Below are 25,288 nucleotides of genomic sequence, written 5' to 3'. Positions count from 1 at the left end.
TATGTATGCTATACAAGTAAATGGAAATTTTCCACCCTTGTAGCTGTCAATCAGCATTTTTCAAACATTAAACTTGTTAATAAGAAATTCTTCAAAGTCTGCTTAAAACGTGACAAGTATCTAGAGAAAGCTGCTTAATAAAAGATATTGTCTGAAAACCATGCTGCTTCTCATTTCTTAGGTCACTTTTGCTATGTTACACCCTGCAACATAGCCTGGAAGATACAGAAATTTGCTGTAAAAAAACGTTTGCCTATTTTGGCATGTATGTAAAAGGGCATTTCCTGGAGCTCTGAAACAACCTGGTTAGCATCTTATGTTGTATTTAATATTATTTAATGAGAAAGAATGTACATTCAGCTTTGGTGATTAAAATGACAATGATTATTGCATGAATTTGTTAATTATAATGCAATGACTGATTAAATGGAGAAATGGAGAAAAGGGATGCTTGAGCAAGCATGTTCTTTGAGAAACTCTTGTTTTTAATTGATAGTACACACCTAATCGATTCATAGCAGTATTTCATTATTGGTGGGAACAGTCTTTTGTTCATTAATTTCTAATTTCATTATTGGTGGGAACAGGTTTTGATGAAGATTTACTTTCACCACACACTGACCTGTTCTAATGTAATTGCTTGATCCTGTAAGTTACTGTGAGGAAGACTGCCAGCTCCTAGCACTAAGGTGGTGGAAGTTTTTGTCTATAAATAAGGGAAGTCCCATCTGACCCCAGGTTACAGCCTCCATATTTACTGAGTTCTAGTTGAAGTGTTTGCTATAATGACACTCACCTGAATTTGCATAACCATGAGGGGTTGCTATCTGGTTTATGTTTCATTTGTTTTTATCTCTCCATCTAAAGTTTTGAGCTTTAACATCAGGTTCCTTGGCTTATATTAGAAGTTGTCTGACACAACTAAGGGCCCTTTTTCACTTTGTAGGGATTTTATTTACTGGCCATTGGCACTGGTAGAATTCTTAGCATGCAATTATTATTATTATTACTTCTGTATCAGCAGAGATGTGTGTGGCACTCTGAAGAATCTGTCAAGATGAAGTCTCTGCTTCTGCAAACTCACAGCCTGCAGTCCTGATCCTGTAATTTACTCTGCATGGTCCTTTCCTCATGGAAACCTAAGCAGTCAAGAGCAGGACATTGGGACAGTGACACAGGAAGGGAGAAGGTAAGGTTTAGGATAGTATGGTTGTTTTGGTAGTAATTGGGTGGGTGTTTTATCTGAATTTTGTTTGAAGCTCTAAAGCTTGCTTCTTTTTTACGTCACATTAATTTTAGAGTAGTTGCCTAATCAGCGCTAGTTACTAGTGCAATCAGGAAAAATCAGGCTTCAGCCAACCATAGATCTGCTTATAAATCATGAAACTTACCTGAAGAAAAAAGTATTAAAGGCACTCTCTATAAGTGAATAGATTTGAGGCACAACTTCCCCCCCAACTGAAATCAATAACATGAGCTGTCAAGCACTGGGTTAATTGCTCTGCTGGCATTCCTGCAGTTTATAACTACCTTCTGCATTGAAAATGTAAGAAGCAATCTTTCAGAAATCTAGCTTGCTGTTGGATAGCAACTTTAAAAGGGACTCTGTTCAGTCAAAACTTAGTCATCAGCCCAAACCATAGTGCCTGAAATTCAGAGACACCATGCAAATAGGAAAGCTGGGTCATAGGAATTAAAGCAGGCATAAATAAGGGAAATGGCTTAGAAGGCAATGCAGTGAGTAGGTGTCCATCCTAGATGTTGGATTGCAAACTGTGAAGCCTTGAGAACCTGACAAACGGTTGAAAATTGAAGAGGTACTTTATGGAGAGAAAGTTGTAGTCCTGTTTTGGACAGCTGCCCCATCCTTAAAAACAACACAGCCTTCTAGAACAGCTTTTGACTCTGAGAGTCTTGGTGGCCAGAGCAGATCTGTTGGCCCACATGACTCTATCCTCCTATTTCTAATTTGGAGCTGGTTTCCAGAAACGAGAGAGGGACATGCCTGACAGGAGCTGGTTATGTGAGAGCCATATATTCAGGAAGTCAGATGATCAGACTGGTATGTCCTGCCACCCTCAAGTACCAATGGACTGTCTGGTTCCTAGTGGGAGCTTGAGCACTAAGCTTGAGCACCACTTGGGCTCCTTGGCTTCTCTGGGCAGCTATGAAAGTGCATGCTCATAAGTTACGTTAATTTTCTAAAGGGCACACAGCTCCTGGGATAGAATGTATTGATATTGAGGCAGTACTCTTCCCATGCTTTTGGTCACAAAACATGAAGCAGGGAAAAAGTTTACTCCTGTGTAGAATCCCTCTCTTTATTTTGCTTGTTTCCAGGTTGGTGTTAAGACCCTGTCCCAGCTGACAAGGCTGGGAGCAGTGTTTTCTCTACTGCATTGCCCTTGAAGATCTTCAGCAGGCCTGACAATATTTGTCATTAGACTTTAGGTCTTTTCACAGATGGATGTCTCCTATCTTGGGCAGAACATTTTCAGGAAAAACAATGATCTCACCCTGATTTTAAAGAAAAAAACATTGTAGTCTGACAGAACCAGCAATGACTCAAACTCAGGAGTATTTATGGTCTTTCCTTTTTTAAAATCTGACACTTCAAATTCTGCCTCCCCAGCTCCCGGTCCAGTGTTGTGTGTGATGTGGGTTTGGTCTCAGGGGGTGACAACATGAATTGTTGTTAACTGATGCAGGAGTGGTTTTGTAAATTCAGAGTATTTGTAAGTCCTCATAATATAGATAATCACCAAAGAATTTGTAGAGACCATCACTGGGTTTTCGAAGACATGCTGCTGAAAGAGGAGTTTACTGGAGCAGCATAGATTATCTTTATTTGGGTGAACTTAACTTGGAAGAGCACATAATTTTTTGCTTATATCAAAGAATATCAGCCTTTAGACATGACTGCAGATGCAGAATAGCTGTGCTCTTGTGAAGTTTCACAGGACTCAGGGACCAAAGACACAGAGCTCATGATTAGCTAGATACACCATCCTTTGTCCCAGAGCCAATACAGTCTGCTGCTAATCACCTTTAAATGCCCATAAGGTGTGAGTCTGGTCATTTATTGCCAGCAGAAAGTGCACGTGCCACAAGGCTGAGCTTTGTGGGCAGTCTTGGATGCCTGATGCAAGGCTTCTTCCATTGCTTCCCAAAATGATGGTGTCTTCTGGCAGAGTTCAAGCACTGGGAGTGTGTTTTCTGGGTAAATGTAGGTCTGCGGTAGGCAGGATCTTTCAATTTAAGCTTTCAGGGAATGTCAGAATTCTCACACACCAAAGCTGTTTTTTTCTTTTTAACTTGCTGTTTGAAGATCATTCAAAAGAATTTGTTCCACTGTCCTTTGCTGTGCACCTTCTGAAGACCAAGTGCCTGCCTTTTGCTGTCTAAGGAGCTTAGCACTTTGGCTTTTCTTTTTTAAAGTGTTGAAAGGTCAACATTTGTATTCTTTTCAGAATATAATGTGTCATTGCAGTGGTACATAGTGGAGTCAGATTTTCAGGGTTGGTACTGCAGATAGAATCAGGGCACACACGTGTTTGGTCCAACAGGACTGGGAGCAGGGCATCAGGTCTAGATTCAGGCCTGTCTCCATGGGACAAGGTAGAGTTCACTGTTCCTGGCAGCCCATCATTTTGCCATGGACATTCATATGATAACTGCAGAAGATGATGAGGCTGCAGTAGCTTTGTGTGCAGCAGCTGCAGTAGCAGCAATGGAAGATGAGAATCTTAAAACACCAGCTTTTCCTAGCAAAGCCAAGTTTGTCTTAAACTTCTCTATGGTGGAATTTTTCCCTTTTCTCCTTGCCTTCCTACACCTGTGTTTTATAGACCACGCAGTTTTGCAGTTTTCAAGCTTGGCTGTAAATCACGGGAAGGAAAAGGGGCCCCATGTCCAGGTAGCTGTGTGCTGGCCAGCGGCGGGCACTGCTGTAGGAGGCTCGGGGAGCTGGTGGAGCCCTGCTGCTTTGGCTTCCAGAGCCCATGTCGCTAGATGGCAATGTGGCACTCCTGCAGCTGCAGCTCCTGAAAAATGGCTCGCTTTTCCTGTATTTATCTCTGTCAAACTGATGATTGCACCCACCACCTCGGCAAGAGAACAGAACAAAATCATTTCATAGAACATTACAGCTGTTGTGCCTATTTCTTTTCTTTCTTTTTTCCTTTTTTTCCCCCACAGTTCTTTGTCCCGCAGCAGGGTGCAGAGGTTTAAAAACCTTCTTTCTTAATCACTCTCCTTCTAAAAGCAGAGAAAACACAGCCTCTTGGGAGCAATTAGCTGTGAGAAAAGCATTTCCCAAACAATTGCCAGGAAATATTGTCTTGACCGATATTCCTGATGTAACACTGTCGTTCTCAGTACTGTTATTCTAACATACTCGACTGAAAAAACAGCAGGATACAGATCTGTAATGCACGATCTGCAGCTTACCACCTACCTTACCTTTTTATACACATTTGCTTTCAGTTTGCGTCCTTCCCCCACCCCCTGGAGCCATTCTGTTTAGGAGAGTGAAGAATTATTTGTGACTCTCCTCTTGTGACTGGTGTATCAGGCCAAGACTGTGACAAGGCACGGCTGAAAATTAAGGTTATGCCTCTGCTGCCTGGGTTCCTGATTGAAATTCACTGTTGTGTGCTGTGGAGGGGATCAGGCTGCATGCTTACAGCGATCCCTCCTAGCCTTACAGCCTGGCAGCCTGAAAGTACGTGAGGTTGGTGAAGCCTGAATTTCAGTGGGAGCAGCTGTAGAGCAGGTATACGTGAAGCAGGCAGCAGAAATACACTGAGACCAGGGTCTCAACCCTCTCCCCATTTTTGTATTCATGGAAGATGGACCAGGCTGTAGGGTGGGGAGAGGTTGGAGGAATGGTGGTGAACTTGAAGAGCTAAAAGCCAGCGTTAGCAATGACTAGGAGCTGCTACTATCTATTCAGATAGCTGTGGGTACACATGTGCGTGCCCATTAGCATGCACAGCCATAGCTGTTTGTATTGTGCGGTTCAGATTTTGTCCTTCCTTAAATAAATTCGTGGAGATTTGAGAAGCGATCCTTGCTCTGTGGGACAGGGTGTGAACTGAAGCACCTTCTGGAAGACAGACAGCAGTGTAATCCTTTCATTCAACCATGTCTGCAGCTGCTTTTTATAAACTTGGCATAAATACATACTCAGTGAAGCCAGGCCTGTGTAGCTGGAAAATATTTTCCACCATCCAAAAAAACCAGAAGATTGGAAAAAGAGCCCAGAAATTGTGCATAACATGGAATGGCCTCGCTTGTGGTTTTTTCCATGACTTCCTCAGCTCATTTTTCTGCTGCCAATTTTAGAAGCCCATAAGTCATACTTGTTAAACTTTCTCAGTTAAAATGTAACTCTAAGAACAAAGTCATATGATATGTTGCAGCCAAATAATCCTTCCAGAGCCTCTGACTGGAGAAAAGCTACCCTGATCTGGCCAGCTTGCAAGCCCGCACGGGCTCCTGTCCCGGGAGAGGCAGGGCTGAGGGGCTCAGCTGTGCCTCCAGCATGGGTGATGGCTTCAGCAATGCCTCCCTGCTTTTGCCAGGGTGGTCAGGCAAAAATTTCAGCTCCTCCTCTAGAAGGACTTTAGACAAGAGGCTGAGCAGAGGAGGGAGCGAGGGGAGGTAGCACAGAGGGTTTGGCAGTGGAGGAAGGTGCTGCTGCGGTCAGGGTGAAGGAGCTGAGGGGTGAGAAAACAGCAGGTTGCCAAAAGTGAAAGTGAATTTGCTGGAGGGTTTGAAGAAAAGACATCCTCATTCTCACTCAGTGCCTTTTTAAGTGTTGAATCAATATAGAAGTACTTTCAAGCCAGGAGCAATACTGTTGTTTGCTAGTTTTGCTCTACTTTATAGGGTGATTTTGCTTACACCAGGCCCCAGATGACTGTCTTGAAGCGCCATCCCTTGTCCAGGGCCTGCTCTGAGCCCTTGGAAAGACCTGATCCGCAGTCACTGCTGGGAGGATGTCACTCTAAATTTACCCTTGGCAGTAGCCAAGAGTGGGATCTGGCTGCTGGCCCTGCTGGCAGTGGTGCTCCAGCCCGCCTGTGCTGGCAGTCCCGTCCTGGGCCCCTGTGACCTGCTGGTGGCTTGGGAAGGCAGGGAATCCTGGTATCCCAAGGGCTACCTTGGGCACCTTCTGTGCCTAGAGTGTGCAAGTCCAGCAGGGTGTGAGGAACTGGAGCAGGCAGGGGAGAGGCAGGTGAGAGGAGGGTGTGGAACTGTGAGGAGCCTCATCTGCTCCAAGTTCCAGCCCTGCCTCCCCCTTGTGCTGAGGGGGAAACAGCATGAAGAATCTCCCTCTGGAAAAAAAAGTAAGAAAATACTTATTTTTTCCCCCTAAATATCAGCTTTTGAGTTTGGTTCTGGCCCTCGATGGAAACTGGGAGAGCGTGTGGAGGAAGCGGGGGGAATCACAGTGCTGTGCAGCGGCTGCCGGAGCGGTGGGCCCCAGAGACCGCCTTTCTGCGGCAGGGCGTAACGTCCTCGCGAAGCCTGTGTGGTCTTCATGGGAAGGGAGGAACTGAGCAAACCCACTGGAAACCGGCAAGGGTGTTGTAATGTTTTTTGGACAGCCTGTTTCAAAAACCAGTGACTGCCTCTCTCTCTCTCTCTCCCTCCCTCCCCTGGCAGCCGCTTCCCGTGCCATGACATTGAGGGAGGTGGTGGTGACTGATGTAACCGCGGCCAGGGAGAGTCACTTGCCCAAAGTGCAGAGGCTGGATGATGGCCAGAGAAATTTGCTAAGGCTGGGTTTTCTCACAACGGGCTCCCTGTCCCTCTGCACATACCTGTAAGTGGGCCAGGTGCTTGGCACGGCCGCCTCCCCAGCCGAGTACACGAGGTGGCAGAGCTACTCAAGCCAGGAAAAGGAGAAAAGGAAGAAAATGTTGTTCTTTTCCTGCATGAATGCAGACCCAATAACATACCTAGGCATGCATTGTTTGTGTCACCATGTTGCAATTAATAACACTGCCTGTTTGCTGGGGCCAGCTGTTCTTTGTGCTCATGACTGGAGCATGGGGGAGATTGTGAGGAGAGGCCTAGCAGTTTTTTGCTGGATCACCACCTTTAAGTTATTGTGACAGACCTTTAAAAGGATGCCTTTGTATGAACTGGAATATAATGCTCAGCTGGGCTCTTAAATTCTGGCTCGGTTGAGAAAAGAGATCCTTTCATATCGATTGTCATTTTGTATGCAGTTCAGGCACCGACTTGTAGAAAATCTGGGCCAAGAGAGATATCATTAGGTATTTATGGGGGTTTGGTTGGCTCAGCAGTCAGTTTTTCCATTGTCATGCCGTGACAGTAGTGCATTACATACACCCTCAGGAGACATCCTTCTGCTACCACAACAATAAAGGACTTTTTTTTTTATTTTTCTGACTCATCTTCAGCTTGGAAAAAAAATGCCAACCACCACCAGTAAATATAATTAGCAACAGGCAGATATACTGTAGGTAGCTTTCAGAGCCCATTGGGATAGTTCCTGTTAAAATATATTCTCATGTTTGCTCACCCACACTTAGACCTCCAGCTGCATTCCTGATTATACTTAGATGTTTTAACATAGTCTGGTGATGTTGTAGGCTGAGGAGCCATTTCTAGTTTGGACAAAGAGGAGGAATATATTTAATGCTGGGATCATCTTTCATGCAAACGCAGGAACTTTGGCCAGACTCACAAGGCAGGGGAGTACAAATGGCTGTGCTGTGCCGGATGCGAGGTCTGCTTAGCTCTTTATCCTGCCTCTGACAGGGGCCAGCAGCAGATGCTGGGGGAAGGAGGACAAGAAGCAGAGCAAGTCTAGACTGATTCTGTCCCAATGCACCCTCTTGGTTCCCTGCATAGCTATTCTCACTCACCAAAGGACAAGGGAAGAGGAAACTGCTTCCTTAGGCTTGTTCCCCAGCCTCTTTGGGTCCCTGCTGTGCAGTGGCCCTTGTTTGTTTTGCTTCCCAGATGTGGCTTCGGGTGAGATGGAACACAGACCCAGGTCTGCTCAGCTTTGCTTAGGATCCACTCGGTCACGTGAGGATTTCTGGGTTAAATGTGTCCTGGCCCCCTCAGTATTTCCCTTATGTAAGCATGATGGAGCTGGGAGCAGGTGGCATACAGCTGGGCTCTGCTCGCTGCCAGGTGGGTGTTCCCTTACACCGCAGGCCCAAGTCTGCGCAATCCCAGATAGGGGCTGCTGCCTGTCTTGTTTGTGCCATTGGAGCACCGTGAAGCCAGGACCCGGTCTTTGGGTCCATATTTCACCTTGGGGTGAGGGCTGACACCAGTCACATGACTGTGAGCAAGCCAACTGGGAGATTATATGGCTTTGTTTATTTATTTATTTATTTTAGCCTATGACTAAGATGGAGGAGTATTTGGAGGGAGCCACTCCTCCCAGAAATTGCTGTTTATATTTCAGTCTCCTGAGCAAAGTCAGTCATATCTGAAGTGCTCATAGCCCAGCAGTGGTATGTGGGCTCTGCTGGCATGTCCTCACATAACCTGGCATTCATGCTGCTGGACAGAGTGTGGGCTGGTTGTTTGCTCATCCTGAGTGCCAATGAGCAGAAGTTTTCCTCTGTATTCCTAATTGCTGAGCTCAGAGGGGTGGAGGAGAGGAAGAGCAAGCTTCCCTCTGAAAAGTGGCCAAGGATTGAGTAGGGCCAAACCTGGGGTTACACTGAGAAAAATGAGACAGTGTGGGTGGGGTGGTGGCCCTATAGCCACAGACAGTATTGCAGGGCTCACTGGTGCAGCATGTGTTCAGCACAGTCACTTGTAACACGGCTGTGTGTGTAAGCAAGTGAGTACCTGCTGCCATGTGATCAAAAGGAGAGATGCTTTTAGAAACATGCGAGGGTGGTGTGAAAAAACAAGTCAGCTGAAGCATCCTTAGCTTGTAGGACACCTGTAGGCTAGTAGGCACAAATGAAACTGTGCGCTGAAACTCCTCAAATACCAAGCTGGTGATTATTTCCATTATCTCTACCTAATTCCACCTGTGTAAGCTACTTATTTCTTTGGGATCTCATCAATTCAAGATGCTGGTTGTAGGCACACCTAATCTCTGGGGGAAGGGCAGAGCCAGTTCAGACAACTTTAATGGAAAATGGTTTCCCAAAGCGAGGGTCTTTGCCACTATGGCAGGGCAGAGGTCAATATACAGAACTAGCTAGGAAGAATTTAAAGCCTAGGGCTTTAAACAGCACATGACTAGGTGGCTAGCAAACTAATGGTATATGGGGAAATAGAATTTTGTATTCTTGAGCCAAGGGAAGTTTGGAGAATCCTGTCCCCATATGTCATCAGTTGCTAAAACAAGTCTTCTGGAAATGCAAACATTTGTCTCTCTCCCCTTCTTGCCCCATAAGCAATATAAGTAGCACAACTTCATCAGAGTTTAGTGACAAGTGAGTAATCCTGCCTCCAAGGCTGTCTGGGACTTCTGCACCACATCCTTGCTCCAGCTTGTAACTCAGTACAGTATTTTACAATGTCTGGGGTAGAGATAATTTTTTCTGTGTAGCATGCTGTGGTATGTTTATTGGGCACGGTGCTGTCTATGAGGTGAGAAATGGGGCAAGAGTCCTCTTGAGCCATTGATATTGGGCATTTTCTGGTTTAGCACTGCCTAATTCTTCAGTAAGTCCCCTGACCAGCTAATGATTCAGGTCAGGCCTGTTAGCCTTTGGCCAGCAAACTAAAGCCTGGGGTTTTTTTTCCTGAGCCAAGTTTGTAAACAAGGCATAGACCAAAACTTTTTAAGCTCTCATGGCAAGGGCTAGAAAATGGAAAGAAACCAGTGCCAGCTCAAGTGAAGTGTATGCTGTGAGTCGTGCTCTCATTTCCAGCAGGGAGGACTTTGACATTCTAAACCAGTAGCTCAGCCATGGCAGTGCAGCAGAACCCCCCAGAGAAAGAGGACTGTGGAAACTTCCCTTGTGTTGGTGGTACCTCCTGATCAGGGCCCAGCAGCTGTGCGACTGCAGGGAAAGTTGGTGTGGTGTTTGCTCATGTGTTTAGTGCAGGATCTGTAGGCTCCAAGCTGCCCTCCTGTCTGTGAGCTCCTTAATCTATGTCTTCAGTGGTAACTGGGGGAGAGGAAAAGCAGCTTTCTAGCCATGTTGAGGTTGATCTTTTTTCAATGAAGAAAGACCTAGATATTAGTGGTTCTCAGAGACTGAGACAGGTTTGGTCTTGGGAACACCTATGGAAAGATGGGGTATTCCCAAGGAGGTAACTGTGTGAAACTGGTGTAAATGGGGCCAGGATCATGTGGTGCTGTTCTCCAAATATGAATTTTATGTTGAGGTCAGTGGGAGGCAAAGATGTGTCATTCTTTGTGTGGATGGGGTTTTTTGCCACTTCTTGAGCCCAGTGGAGAACCTTGGGGAAGCCTTTATGAGTAAGTTGACTACCTGTACCTTGCCTGATTTATGTCCCTCTGGCTTGTGCTGATGCACAGCTGCACATTGGCAGCTTTCTTGGTGTCTAGATCATTGCTTCCATGTGGTTAAAACAAGCAAAGTATCTTTCAAAGAGAAGGAATGGGGCTAGGAAGAGGAAGCTGCTGTTGAGACAGCATTATTGAATCATGCTGGGCTTGGTTTGGTAATTCCCTCTCTCTAGGCCCAGAATTTCAGTGGTTTCATGTTTCAGCCCAGTGCAGCATCAGTAAGTCTGTTTTTACAGGAAGGTCACACTTAGTTTCAATCCCTCCCTCCCCTTCTCCCTGAGAGACTAAAGCTGTTTAACAGCAACAGTTTGGGTTCAGGGTGCAGTCTGAGCAGGAGGAAGCACTTTTGCTTCCTGCCAGTTTCTTGTCCTTCTGCAAGCAAGCAGGGACATCTGTCTCCTCTCCCCCTGTAATCACTGAAATGTCCAGCTGCCCCTATGAGAGTTTGGCTGCCTGTACCTCAAATGGAAGCCAAAGCCAGTTGTGAGTGCTCACAACCTCCCAGGACTGGCCCTTGGCATAGTTTTCCCTCTGGCCTCACCAGCTCAGGAACCCCATCCAGTCATGATAAAATTGGAGGATGTGCTTTTACTGACAATGCCTAAGGAAAATTTGTGGTGGCAGATGACTGTGCATTTGTGTCTTAAAGCTGCTCTGTGGCACTGAAGGACAATTATTGAAATGAATAAATAAATGTAGCAAAATAAAATTCAGGAAAGAAAACAGCTCAAGAGGAAAGTTACAGACTTAGCAATAAGCGTGGTTTCATTCATTTTGGGCTGGATGACAGTCACAAGTACAGAATTCAGTGACATTCAAACCTTTCTCTACAGGTGAAGGGACACAAAATGGGATCTAATTTGTTCTTCATGGGGCATCACTTTCTAGTGTTCTTTTTTTTTATTTGGCAAAAAACTACAGGTAATTTATGTCAATGTCATCAAAGAGACATTCTTGTTACTCTCACAACTGTGACCTTGTATCCAGCTAGAAGAATTATAGTGGGTAACCAGTGAGATGCTCAACTTACATCCACAGGGCAAATTTTCCAAGCAGCAGCTATGCTGGCAGGGCTACCTGCCATGCTGTCCAGCCACATCAGTGCCAAGTGATTCTGGGAAAATGCGGGCAGTGACGCCACAGACCAGTAACGACAGAGGTGAATTCCTGGAAGAAGCCTTCCGAGAGCAGCAGCCCATGGTGCAGCATACTGTGGGATGCACCAGTGTAGGGACAACTGAAATTTGAGAGAAGGGGTCACACAGTCCCACTGGCACACTGCAGTGTCCTATCCGCACAGCAGGCAGCAACCTTACTGAACCGGTTACGGAAAATGGGCTGCTTGGCCAGGAGGAAACAGCTTAGACATCACAGCTTTCATTCAGCATTAGCTGTGAGCTGGCCAGGAGCTGGCCAGGCATAAATTGTGTTTAGAGTCTGTCCTGCCAGCTGCATTACCAACAAGGCAAAAACTGTCTGAGGAACAAGGCTCGGGTTCACACACTTAAACCATACCTGTCATAAGGTTGCTAAACTTTTCCCTAGGGCTGGTACTACACTGTTTACTATATTGGCATGCTGTCTTTTCAGTTCAACTGCTGCATGATTGTACTATAGCACGTGCTGTTGACAAGGACTAAACTCAGATTGAGCTGTATAAAGAGGTAACTGTGGCCTTGATCTCTCCATGATGAAATCAGAGTAAATTACTGGATGCCAAATGAGTTATTCCCTATTTATTTCAGTTTAAGCAAGCCTACAATCTGATCTTCAGATCATGTTATTTCTCTAATTCAAGTGGTCGTATTTATAAATTCATGTAATGGTCAAAATGATCCAATAAATGCCAGCACACAGTGCTAGCACTTGCAAAACATTGAAAGTATATATTGGCACTTTTCTTATTTGCTGACCGCAGGACAAATAGGTTTCATATTGGGACATCCAAATTTGTTTCAGCAGCTGGATGCATGACAAAGCCATGTTATAATCTGGGTACTGATTACGGCTTTGAAACATGTTGGCTCAGCATGTGGTGGATCTGGATGCATAGATAGATCAACTTTTTAGTGACCTATGGCTTGATTTCAGCATGGAGAAGATTGTCAGCATATTTGTGCTAATTAAGGAAACGGCATGGGAAACTCCTTTCCACTGCAGATATGGTCAGAGCTAAGGAAATGTCATTGCTCCTCAATGTTTTTTGTAACAGCCAGTTTGTCTTGAAGTAGAGAAACAGCTTTGTGTCTTAAGTGTATTTCTAAGCTGCACTGAAGCTTGTTTGGTTCTTGCCCAAGTCTTCTGTTTTAACTGCTTCTGGAGGATGGATTGAATGGTTAGGTCACAAACACATTAGGAGAATGTTTCAGCTGTATTTGGGGCCAGTAGTGCAGGCTTAGATTCTCTGCCTTGATTTGCTTTATTTGTAATGTTGACACTAACTGAACACCAAGAAATAAACACAAGTCTGTGCTCATGCTTTGCTGGAATAACTTTCTTGCTGCTGAAAATAATACTTTTGCCCAACACTAACTCTTTTCTTCCATTCAGACAGTGTTTTGGATATGTTATTCTACTCTTAACACATTCCCATTTTCAAGTTCCCAAGAAGGCAGGCTGAAACATTGCCAACTCTGTTAAGTTCCTTCTGTTACACTGAGTCAGCTGCTGTGATTTTACCTTTGCTCTTGGTCAAAGTATTGCACTTGATTACCTTTTTGTTCTTTTTTTTAAGCATAAGAAATTGCATTACAAGTGTTTGTTCCGTGTACATACATTTCCTCCTACTTCAATAACAAAAGCAGCACATTACTTTTGTTATTAATAAGACAAGTACACCCAGAAGCCCTTAATGTTTGTGCTGTGGATTCCCAAGGGATTCACAGCTCAAGCACAAAGGGCAAACAAAAATGGGAGAAATAAATGCCTTTATTTGCATTTATGAACAGGGAACTGAAGTAACCACAAGTAAACGGGCACTTAATTCCTTCTTAGTGAAAGGCCAAAGGAAGGAGTCTCCAGTGAGGCAATAAGCAGACCCAGGACCAGCAGATCTCTGTTCTGCAGACAACCCTGGACTCAGTTCTGCTCACAGGCCCCAGCAATGCTCGGTTCAGCAACAGCCATACGTCCACGTGCCTGCCTGCCTGCCTGCCTGAGCTCTGGCCAGCAGCCAGGTCTTTGCCAGCACCTTCACTAGGTCAGCATGGTACTCCTGTTCCCAGTGCAAGGTGCTCCCAGAGCTTTTGCCCTTCTGTCCCCTCTGCTTTAGTAACAATGCTTGCTGAATTGACGCCTGCAGTGAGAGGTTGTGGTGGCTGCTTGTATTGAGCATTGAAGGCCTCCAGAATGGCAGCTTTCATAAGCAGGGGTCATGGAAGTCCTTCCCCACGTGCCAGTCCATGGGAAGAGTTTTGCAGCTCTTACAAGTTGAAGGTGGAGTCAGCTGTAACCTGACTTACCTTCCTTGGCATTTTGAAGTCTGGTGAAACATGATGCATAATGACACTTATTCTGCCTTTGCAAGTAGGAGACTGCATTTAAGCCAAAGTGTCTCATCGGCAAACCTCACCTCAATGCAGAGTGCTTATTCAGATGTAACCACGAAAATGAGGGCTGGCTAAATAATGCCTCTGACTGAAAGGATTCACTGAAGCTCATTATAATGATCTTAATGACTTCAAATTCAGCTGTGGCTGTGATATCAGAGTGCAAAGGTAATTATGGAAGTGCTAAATACTATTATTATTTGATATTAGTGACAGGGTGGAGGTGAGACCTGGTGAGCCCTTCTCCCATCTGGCCTAGAGAGGAATGAGGGTTACCCTTCCCTCCACCCCTCTCAAGGCTTGCAAAGGAAGGCAGGGTGGAGCCAGGACTCTGCTCCCTCTTCCAGCTGCGGCAACCTTGACTCTTCCTTTGCCTTCACGGTGTCAGGAAGTGGCTTCTTTCCATGTGCAGCAAACTGAGAGAAAGGAGAAATGTCTCCACACCACCCTCTTGCCTCTGTCTTGCCAGCAAAGGAAGCAAACATGCCTTCTCTCTCTCTCTTCAACATGGGTTTTGCTGGTCTTTCTCTCAGTTTACTCTGTCTTTCCCATGGCTCTCTACTACTACCTGATATTCTTGGATTTTTCCATCATTTTTATTTCTTAACTATATGACCTTGGTGGGGCTTCACCAGCACAAGTGCTCCTTGGCTTGCATGGAATTTCTTGCTTCCTCTACATTGGCGGCTCAGGCTCTGAGGACTAGGAGGGAGGTGGTCAAGCCTGGCTTTTTAGGGGTCTCAGAGCAGATGACCTCCTGAGGTCCCTGCCAGCCCCAGTTTGTGTTTTGGAGGCCTTGGCTTGCTATTGACATAGCTTGAGCCTGGGAAAATGCTAGCCCTTTGACCCATGAGGAGTTTTTAAGGAAACGGTGATAACTTGCATGGTTAACAATTAGCTGCCTGACTTTTGTGTAGAGCCCAACAGATTACGTGATCTGAGGGAGCCCTCTGTGCTACCAGGGTCGGCACAGAAAGCTGCAAGCAGCCTTACCGGCTCTCCCGGATCATGGGTGAAACAGTGAGAGCACATTGAATTAGCTCTGCTCACCGATCACACCAGCCTGCGCTAGGAGAAACCTGTGCGGTGATGGTGAGTCAGACTCAAATGATTACTTGACCCAAAGAGAGGCTTGATGATACACTGAGGCTGGGACACACCAGCAGTGACTGTATGATGATTCATTGCCTGTGCTCTGCCATTCAAAACATCCTCTGTGTTGCACAGGCAGGGCCATTCACGGAGGCTGCAATGAGGAAGTGATGTTTGCACCTTTAGCTGCCGCCTTCTCACTGAACCTTTCATCAGCTGCCTGTGGTGCGGCGCTGCTCTCCCTCTGGGCAGGCTGACACTGGCGAGGTGTGCTGGCAGGGGCAGCTCCCTCATGTGCTGTGTGACTACAGCTGGGCACTTCCTGCCGATAATGTCCAACCTCACCCTCAGAGGGTTTGGCCAAAGTCTAGTGCAGCCAGGCATCCCAGCATCCCCCCAAAGCCATTCTGTGCAGTGCAGAAGGACTTAGTTGGACTTTAATGCTAAACTGAGGGGCAGATGGGAACTCAAAGTCCTTTAATTCTCTGTGCTCCAGCCCATAATTTGCACATCATTATTCAAAACTCTCATAAATTCTTTGCAGAGCTGTTCTCATTTCCATTTTCCCTGCTGTCAGAAATGTGCACCTCACACAGCCCAGACTGCTTCTGTGTGTCTTGTATAGAGGGGCAGATAGTCTGCTGTCTATACTTCCCTTCTTCCTGTTCCACCCACCTTTTTGTCCTTTACTCTTCCTCGCCTCTCCTCCAGATCCTCTCATGCCAGATGCATGCACTCATATGGTTTTACAAAAATGGTCTGAGTGTACTGACTGCGTCTATCTCGTTCTGCTAAATGCTTCCCAAAGTGCTGATATTACTGCAATGCAGAGCAGGGAAGTCCTCAGCAGCTGGGAAGCACCATTTTTTCCTGACGCAGGAACTGATACTGCTTGTGGCAGTTTTCTGGCCACTGGTAAGATCTGAGGCACAGAAAGTTTACTCATGTTGGCTGGGACTCACAAACGTGTTGGGGCTAATAACACACATGGTTGGTATTGTACTTTCCCTGAAGCTAAGTTGAGCAACATACTAGTTAACAGGCAAGGCATTACTTTGAGCTCCTAAGCCTTGTGTTTTGCCAACGACAAAGTTGCAAACTTGAAGTACAACAACTCTGACGTTTTCTGTGTAGTGTAAAGGCCAAGCTCCAGCAGAGTTGTGATCCATCCTCTTAGTCTTACAGTTAGTTCTGCCTGGACTTTTTTCAAATTTAAGTCCTCAGCTGTCATGCATTCTTGCCAGCTCTCCTATATGTCTGAATAGCTAGGTGAACTCTCTCTGGAAAAGAATCTATCCAATTAATTTAGTCCTTGTTTCCTGTGAATGAACTGTCTTCAAATTGTCTTTCAAATGTATTTTACATGCAGCAGTGTTATTTGTGCCCCATCTAAGCATTAGCTGGCTATGGCTCCTCTGTGTGCTCTTGGATGTAGCTGTGATTTTAAGTACCCTCCACTGGTTATTCATAGCACGCATTTAGTCATTTAACAAACATGGTATTAGTTCTGCTCTCTAAGTGGATGACTAATACTCTTATAAATAGGAGGAATGTGATCTGAAAGGTCACGTGAATGTTCCCAGTGTGAACATGTCCCCAAACTATGAGACTTCTCATTCCAGGATCATGCTTGCAAAAAAGAAAATGCTCATTATTAGGAAGAAGGAAAAGGGTTCAAAACCCATTCAAGCAATTTCTCTGCTTTAACTCAAACAATTTGCAATTGTTTGTAGAGTTTTGCATTGCAAAAGGTTTTTGCAATGTTTGCTTTCCTCTGCAATCTCTCCTGACCTGCTTGGGAACATACGAATTGGACCAGTCCTGATCTCTGTCCTGTGCCAGTGCCTCCCTTGGAATACAACAAGACCTGAATCTTTCTTAAGCAAATACAAGAAATATCTTTTTACTTTCTTCCTAATCTCTTTCACATTGCTTTGGAAAGCAAGACAGTGCCTAACACTGGATTCCAAATGAGATGGGAGTGCGCAGTACAGGTTTCTGCACTGCCTGTAAACTGACAGCTTTCCTCAGATCAGTACCACAAAGAGATGTTGTGCTGCCCAGGCAGTGGTGAAGAAATGAGGGGTGCTTGCTAATGCAGCCTCCCAAGAGGTCAGGTTTCTCTGATGGAAATTGCAGGAGAGAAAATGCAGGAGGATCAGCTATGCAGGCACCCTCATCTTTTCATTTTTATCAAATGAAAACAAAATCACTGACTGCTGCTGCTCTCCTGCCCCTGCAAGGTTTGGTTTATATTCACAGGAATACAATACTAAGGAAAGGAGGACTGGTGGCATCAGGACATCCAGCTTCATTTCATGGTTGTGCCAGACTTGCTGAGGATATGTCTGTAGCAAATGCATAGGCCAGGTTTGAGCCCAGTCTATGTTTGTGCACTGCCTGTTCGGGCAATTAAAATCCTTGGCTGGTTCAAGCCTGAGGCCCTCCTTGGCTGGAGTGGGGAGGGAAGGCACATCATGCTGGGGCTGGGGCAGGAGGGCCTTGCAGAGGCCACATGCCAGGGGTTGGACTGCTGCTGCTGCCACTGTGATGCCAGCCCAGTGAGGCAACTTTTCTGCTTGTCTGTGGTGTGAAGTCAAAACAAAGCCCTTCCGGTGGAGTAAAAGGCAGCCATGGCACCATCTTTCACCCTGGCTACGGGTCAGGTATGCCCAGGTGCTCACCTTTGGACTTTGGTAGTGTGGAGTGAAGCAAGGTGAGATGCTCCTGGGGACAGGCTCAGCTCCCAGCAGAGACATGGCACTGGTTCCATCAACTCTGCTCTGCTTGGCCTCTTCAGTGTCAGGCATGATGGTTTAAACCAGCTGTAGCCAAAGTTATTTTGACATTGCACTGGAACAAAGTGGGGGAGAGGTCTGGCACAGATGGCTCTGAGGTGTGTCCAGATCAGCAAAGGCAGGTACTTTGTCTCTGGCAAAAGCCCAAGGCACAGGCCCGTGTAGCATGGGTAATGTCTGTGCTAAGAAACCAGGCAGGAGCTGTGCTTGGCTTTGTGGCTGAATAACATTGTCTCACCCTGGTGTGACAGATAAACCTTCTTGCCCTCCAAAACCAACTGGTCACATATACACTACCTGTTGGGAACAATCTTGGGCCATGCTTACTCCTGGACTATGCTTGGGAACAGTTTGGTAGAGGACTGGTTGGCTTGGGCCAAAACTTTACCCAGGATCACGCTAAAAACTGGAGGGATGGATGGTTGAGCTCCCCTACTTGTGCCCTGATTCACTGGCTTGATTTTCTGCTCTAGATGCTGCCAGTCTGGCTGGTGTCAGGCAAGTTACCCAATGCATGACATAAGAAAGAAAAGAGTCTTCCAGCTTCATTTCTAGCCTTTTTCACTTCATGCCCTCTCTTACATGGGGGTAAGAGCACATCCTTACCTACAGACCAAGGGAGACTGACAGATTTGGATACATTGGGAAAGGGAGGTGTGGTGAAAGTCTAAATTCACAACCGTGGTTTATAGAAATTTGATTCACTGAAGAGCTGGGTGTGTGGTATAGACATGCCATGAAGATGGTATTCCCCATTCACAGATGTATTGTAATTTTGTCCATGCTTATTATACAGTAACAGAAATGCATTAACATTAAAGTATGTGGGCTAAAAGCAGTCAGCTGTGTCCTATATTCTCCTCCTGCCAGCCTTTGTCTTGACTTTAGGTTGCAGATTAGAAAGGACAGCTGAGGATTTGGGTCCCTCCAAGCAGTCTATACATAGTCAAGGAGTCCCAGAGATTTGATATACTGTACATGATGTTTCTTTCTGAGCACACAACGTTTCCTTACTTCAGCAGTCTCAGAGGCTTGATTTCAGTGGAAGATAGTATACATAAATGATGCTTGCTGAGAAGTGCATATGCAGTTCTTATAAAACAGTGTGCGTGTCTACGTGTGCCTGCACTAAAATAACAGGGCAAAGGTGACTGCCATATATTATTTACCTGCTGGCTGAGATTTATCTGCCTGCCTTAGGGACTCCTGCCTCTTGTCTCTCAGATTTTGTTCCTAGGCAACATTTCAGTTTGAAGAACTGTGTTTGAGGGTGCTCTTCTATGGATAGGGGGGGCTGAGTTTAAACTGAAATAATTTAAACTGAAATCAAATATTCCATAAAATCAAATATTCCATGTGGGTTATTTTCGATGTACCAATGTTTGTTTGCTTGTGAGTGCTTCTGAATTTCTCTTCTCCCTCGGTCAGCAGCAGAAGCATTTTTCTAATTGGTATCAAGTAGGTGGTTAGTGGTGGGGGCAGGCCTTGTTTGTGGCTAGTGGCCAGCTGACAATGATAAAAAGATAGGAAAAGATTGGAAGAAAGGAGTGGATAGTGTAATTACACCTGATAAGGATCAACACGACACTATATGTGGTATACACACATTTGAAACCTACGCACATAAACACATAAAACATTCAAGACATGGAGTCAGGTTCTTCCACACAGCAACTACAATTACATAAAGAAACTAAAAAGGATTTTTTTATACCGTGGTGCTGGCAGTCACAGCCTCCCCTCTGACTGCGTCTGGGAGAAGAGTGTGTTAAGTGTGAGCAGAATAAATGATTTATTCCTAGGCAGCATGGCAGACACCTGTGTAGCACCTCACTGCTGCCCGGGTGCCAGGCATCATGACTAGACAAAAGCAAACCTAATTACAGCAGACCTTGAGCAAGATCCTTGGAGGTGACTGTTGGAAAAATGCACCTACATGTTCCAGGTAGATCTTTTTTCAGTGCTGTTCAAATCTTGCCCTCTATACTTGAACAAAGGCAGACCTGGTTTTGCACATTGCAGAAGAGAAAAGAGAAGCCATTTTGCAAAGGAGAAAGTAGCAGCACCTACCCTATTCCTGAGCTGTTGCCTCTCTCCTGAGGTCTGAGAAAAACAGAAAGCAATCCCCCAAAGCTTTCTCCTTTTCTGCTGAGGCACAAGAGAACGAAACAGAATTTCTGAGTTGCAAAGGACCCACAGGAATCATTGAGTCTAACTCCTAAATGAATGGCCCATATAGGGGGATTGAACCCAGAACCTTGGCATTATTAGCACCATGTTATAACCAGGTCTCAGGATTTCCTGTGAAGCAGTAACAGGACAGGCTTTCAGGATTCTTACAAGAGTGAATTCAGATGCCAGGGAGTGGAATTTCCAAATGCATTTCCCTTCCTACACCTTTTCTTTTTCATCTCCATAAATCTGTGTCAGTTTTTAAAGAATCTATTTTGGTGGGAGGAAAAGGGGACAGAACAAGTGATGAGCTATTCAGAGCTAAAAGAAGAGATTCATGCTGCCAGAGGTAATACTGTAGAAAAATGTGTCAGTGTAGCAGATGATAGTTCTCCTCTCCTAATGCCTCTCCTGAAGCATCAAGGTGTGTGTGTGTTTCAGAGGCAGTCTATGAACTGCATGTTGAAATGGTTGCCATGGCAGTGACTGAGTATAAGTTAGAGAGCGTGATAAGCCAGAGTTGGCCTAAATAGCTAAAGGGAAGGAAAAAAGAAATAAAGGGGGAAAAAAAAGGCCAAGGACTTTCTGTTATTTCTAATACAAATCCATCAGCATTCGACTGTGCCAGGAAGAGGAAGCAGGACTGATGGAGAGGAGCTTGCAGGAGCATGCTCTGCACCCCAGCCCCAGCAGCACAATCTGCCAGGGGACCTTCTTCCCCTTACAGTGTGCCAGCACTGTAGCTACAGTGCCAAGCAGCCCTGTCAGTGTTGATTTGGTGAAATGATGCTTGTCCAGATTTAGAGGTGAGGGCAGGACTCTGCTCAGCCTTCAGCGACCCAGAGAGCATAGTCATGTTGCTCTCCTGGCTGATGTGAGACACAGCCACATTTGAAATGTTGGAGACTGGCCTGCAGAGAGGTTGCAAGGCTCTCCAAGAGACATAGAAGGCTGCTAGCCTGGGTGGGGTGTTGATTAGCAAAATCCCTGTCCCCAGCGCCATTCCAGTTCTTCTAGCCCACTAACCCACATCTGCTTGACGCATGCCTGCGAAAGAGATCCTGTCTTCATTTGGAGTCTGTGAATTGGAGTGCACAGCCTTTTTTGTTAATTCATTGCAGTAGCTTGTTAAAAAAATAATATCCTTATATCTAATTTAAATTTGTATGATATTTGTATTAGCCTGTGCTGCATGCTCTGTTATTGTCTGCTATATTAAAAAAAATCACTTCTCGAGATCCTGTGGGTTTTTGTAGTAAAGGTTTCTTATGCACTAGAGTCACTTTCAAGCTTGTTTTTGAAGAAGTGAAGATTCAGAATCCTTTCTCTCAAAGGATTTTATTTAAGCTCCTCTCAGGGAGAAGTGGAAGAGTGGTAGAATAACATAAAGACGTCTCAATAGCAGGTCTGGATAGAGAAATACCTTCTCTAGGAGCTGTGGAGTGCCACATTAGGGGGCCAGATGCCCAATGTAAAATCAATAGAAGCCATTTCTGCAAGCTGAGAGTATGCAGGAAGGTGTTTGCAGGAGCAGAGCCTGTTAGCCTGATTCTCTTCTCTTATAGCTCTCTAAAATAGAGAAGTTTAATTTACATTAGCCTGAAGTGCTTCTGCTCTTAGTCCTTTGAGTGAGATAAGATATGAATCTACTTAGGCCAGTCCATAACATATGACCACTTACCAAGGATATTTTTCTCCCCTGATGTCCAAAGGGATCTGTAGGTTCCCCTGTTAAGAGGACTACAAACTAGCAGTACTTGCTGTGGTTAATAGGCATCGGTTTTAGCTGGCAGAGCTGGCATGAGAGAGATCAGATCATATGGCCTGCAATTTAGGAGGAAGAGAAGAAATACCCACAAGACACCTATTTGCCCTGCAATCAGGTTGGCTTTTGCTGTTATTTGCAGGAGTCTCTTCCACTTCTTGCATCTCTTAAATCCTTGTCATCCAGGTTTGAGAGCTAGGACTATCTTCCTTGGCACCAAGTCAATGATACGTTTTTTAGCACCAGCAGCCATTCATATTTTACATTACTGCTCCTCTCTGTTCCTTTCAAGCAATAATCGTAAATATCAGCTTTCATTCCTAGAGCGCCTTTCATCCCAGGGGCTCCCAAAGTACTTTCCAAGCTTAACAAGCTTATTGTAGAGTACTCCTATAGAAAAGTTGAAACTTGCTTCCCATTAAAGCCTGATTTTGGGAAGGAAAACACTGAATTATAATGACTCCAATACATGAGGGAGCCTTTGCAGCTGCTATTTACTACACGCTCCCTTATGAAAAAAGATTGCTTCTTGCTCCTCCATCCCCCAGTCTCCCCAGCTTAATCCAGCAGTGCTTAGCTACCTGGGAGAGAAGAGTGCAAGTAGGAGAGGTGGTCATCCCCTGTGATCTGAGGAAGTGCTTTTTTTTCTGGAATCTATAGCCGCCCTCAACAGTTTCTTCTGACAACTCCATTTCCATCCAGTCTGTTTTCGCTTTATGGGGTGCAAATGTCCTAGGGCAAAGTTGAATGTCCTGTGGCTTTGGCCAGAGAGGTCACCATCCACAGTTGGGGTATGCTACAGACCATGTGAGAAGCTGTAGTCCTCTTCAGGACAAAGTCAGCTGGCGTAATTTAAGTCACATTCCCCTGCAATCAAAGCAAAGCCAGTTGCTTTGCACTGAAACAAATCATGACCTTTGAAATGGTCCTTTATTTGGCTCATCTGTGGGAGCAATAATCCCACAAGAAAAGATTGTTACTGGTAATTTCTGAACTGAAAAATTTGTTTCCTAATGAATCATATGATTAATTTTAGAGCAGCCTGAATCTGACCAGTGTTGATTTGTTTTCTCTTCTTTCAGGAGGACTCAGTACAGTGGGACCTGTCCTTCTCATGATGCACAGAACTTTTTCCATGCTGCTGTGTGGGAATGTGGTCTTTCCTCTGCTTGACTGAGAGAGTCCCGGGTCAGGCACACAAACTCTCATTGCTTTTCCAAGGACACACCAAGAACTTGTAGAAGTGAGAACAAAAAAGTCCTATCTGGTTCAGTGCTTCATCTGTACAAACATAGTTTATCAATACAGATAGCTTTAGATGAAAGATACATCAAAGCATATTTTTGGCTGTTGCTTTCAGAAGTAGTATGAAATCTCCTGGGGGAATACAAGAAGTGAGATATGATCCAACTATCAAAATGCCCATCTTCTCACTGTCTCTCCTTCTCTCTCACACTGGTCGGGTTCACAGGAAAGCCCTTCCTTGAGGTTATGTCATCTATTCCCATCAGTAGATTATGGTTCCTAAATGCATTTTTGCTCTTTTCCAACAAAATGCTGCCTGTTTCAACACTAACTCTGAAGATCTGTAAATTGGCAAAGGATACAAAATGAATAATGAACCAGCAGTTACTGTTTACTTTGGCGACCTTGTATAAATGCTGATATTAGCACCTCTGAAAGGATTCATTCATCACTGGAAAGAGGTTTGTGCCTGTGAATAAGAGCTTGCCTGGGAGGGCCTGTGAGCTTCCTCTCCTCTATCAACACAGCCTACAAATATGAAGAGATGGTTTTGGAATGGATGTTAACGCATATCTATTATTCCAGGATGAGAATAAGCCAATTAATGTATTCCATGCAGCAGTAAATGAATGGAAGCAGCAGTAAATTTAAAGAAAAATCTTATTTATTTTCATTTGTCATGTTTATTTATTTAGGAATGTGAATAGATATATTTTTGAAGTGTCTCTCTTGAGCTTTTTTCTTTGAACCAGAATCCTGTGATACAACCTCAAGCCCAGTGGTTAGGTCTTGTGTAATGGAAAATCAGAGAGACCTGAACTAGAAAGAACAATGGCTGCTGAAAACATTCTGCCAGTTCCAGACTATGATCTCTTCTGGGGATGTCAGTGAAATAAACACACTTTTGAAATACCCTTAAGCCTTCCTTACCTCCTGCTGTTTGTCACACTTGTTGCAATTTGCCTTAAATTAGTCAATTTCACACCAAGGTTCATGGTGCTGTTTTGTTTAAAAAAGAGCTTGGTACATTCTGCACTGGCCCTGCCGACATGCCATGAGCCACAGCTCAGAGATGGAACAGGGCCTCTGCACGGCCAGAGCCAGCATTTGTTCCATCCTCATACTGCAGTCAGGGGTCTTTCGACAATGGGGGACACATAACAACAGTGTTTCTGTGGCAGGCAAAAGTGTCCAGATTCTGGGATGGCTACAATTTGACTAGATTTTCCTTGGGATTCTGTAGGATGAAGATCTAACTCTTTTTCAGGTATGTTATTACGTTAAAACCTCTAATATGACATTTTTCTTTTAACCTTTAGACTGCCTCACTTTTAGGCTGGAAGCAGCTGAGGGCTAGGACTCTCCCTGGGCACTCACAGAGCTCCTGACACGGTACAGCTTCAGTTCTGGCAGGAGAGAGGCTATTGCTGCAATCTGAATGCCTGTTTTTCTAAAAAATGAAAAGTCTGGAAGGTAACCTTCTTGCAAGTGCATCTTTCATGCCAAAGGTGATGTTTGCAAGCACAGTGTCCGTAAAGCAGAAGTAGAAAGCAAGTGGGAATGAAATGAGAGAACAAGGACCAGCCTGCTGCTGTCTTTGGGAAGTTCTTTGGGAGGGGTGCGAGTCTCTGAGACTCCTCTAGTGGAGTTTCTACTCCCCTTTAAATTGTGGGCAGGGAAAGCTGGGCCAATGACTGATGAGAAGCCATGAGGGTCATCCCCTCACAGGGCCGTGGTTTCAGCATGCAGCTCTGTTGCACACAGGGAGCAGAAATAATGTGAGGGATCTCTAGCAGGGCGAGTGGGTATGTAACAGGCCAGTGATGCCCAAAAGCAATTTCATCATAAGTGGTCAGAGAAGAGGTGCCTTCTCTGCAACAGGCAAACATTTCTCTGCACAGAACCAGAAAAATTTCCCTTCAATCTGGGGCAGATTGCCAGCAGTCTCATATGTAATCCTCCTGGTATTACTTCCAAAGATGGAACAAGGGTGTTATGGACACTGCCACTGAGGCAGGTAGTCTTTAAATATAGCTGCAAATTGCCTGGTTTAATGCTAACAAACCCTAATGTTGAGGAAGACAAGACAGGTAGCAGCACTGATACAGCATAATATAATGTGATGGCTGATGTAAATGTGAGTCATTCTAGCCAGAGGCTTTAGCATAGGAAG

The 25,288-nt window shown here is 45.1% G+C and overlaps 1 long non-coding RNA gene across 1 annotated transcript; it reads left to right on the top strand.

Moving 5' to 3' along the window:
- Positions 1–600: 600 nt before the first annotated feature.
- LOC146439581 (uncharacterized) lies at positions 601–24,029 on the top strand. Its single transcript, XR_014850843.1, has 2 exons — positions 601–1,189; positions 22,953–24,029. It is a non-coding gene; the product is annotated as an uncharacterized LOC146439581 (long non-coding RNA).
- The last annotated feature ends 1,259 nt before the right edge of the window (positions 24,030–25,288 follow it).

The sequence above is a fragment of the Lichenostomus cassidix genome, chromosome 3 (assembly GCF_008360975.1).
Source record: "Lichenostomus cassidix isolate B80296 chromosome 3, HeHo_3.0, whole genome shotgun sequence".
NCBI classification, from domain to species: Eukaryota; Metazoa; Chordata; class Aves; order Passeriformes; family Meliphagidae; genus Lichenostomus; species Lichenostomus cassidix.
This window is presented reverse-complemented; position numbering and strand designations above follow the sequence as displayed.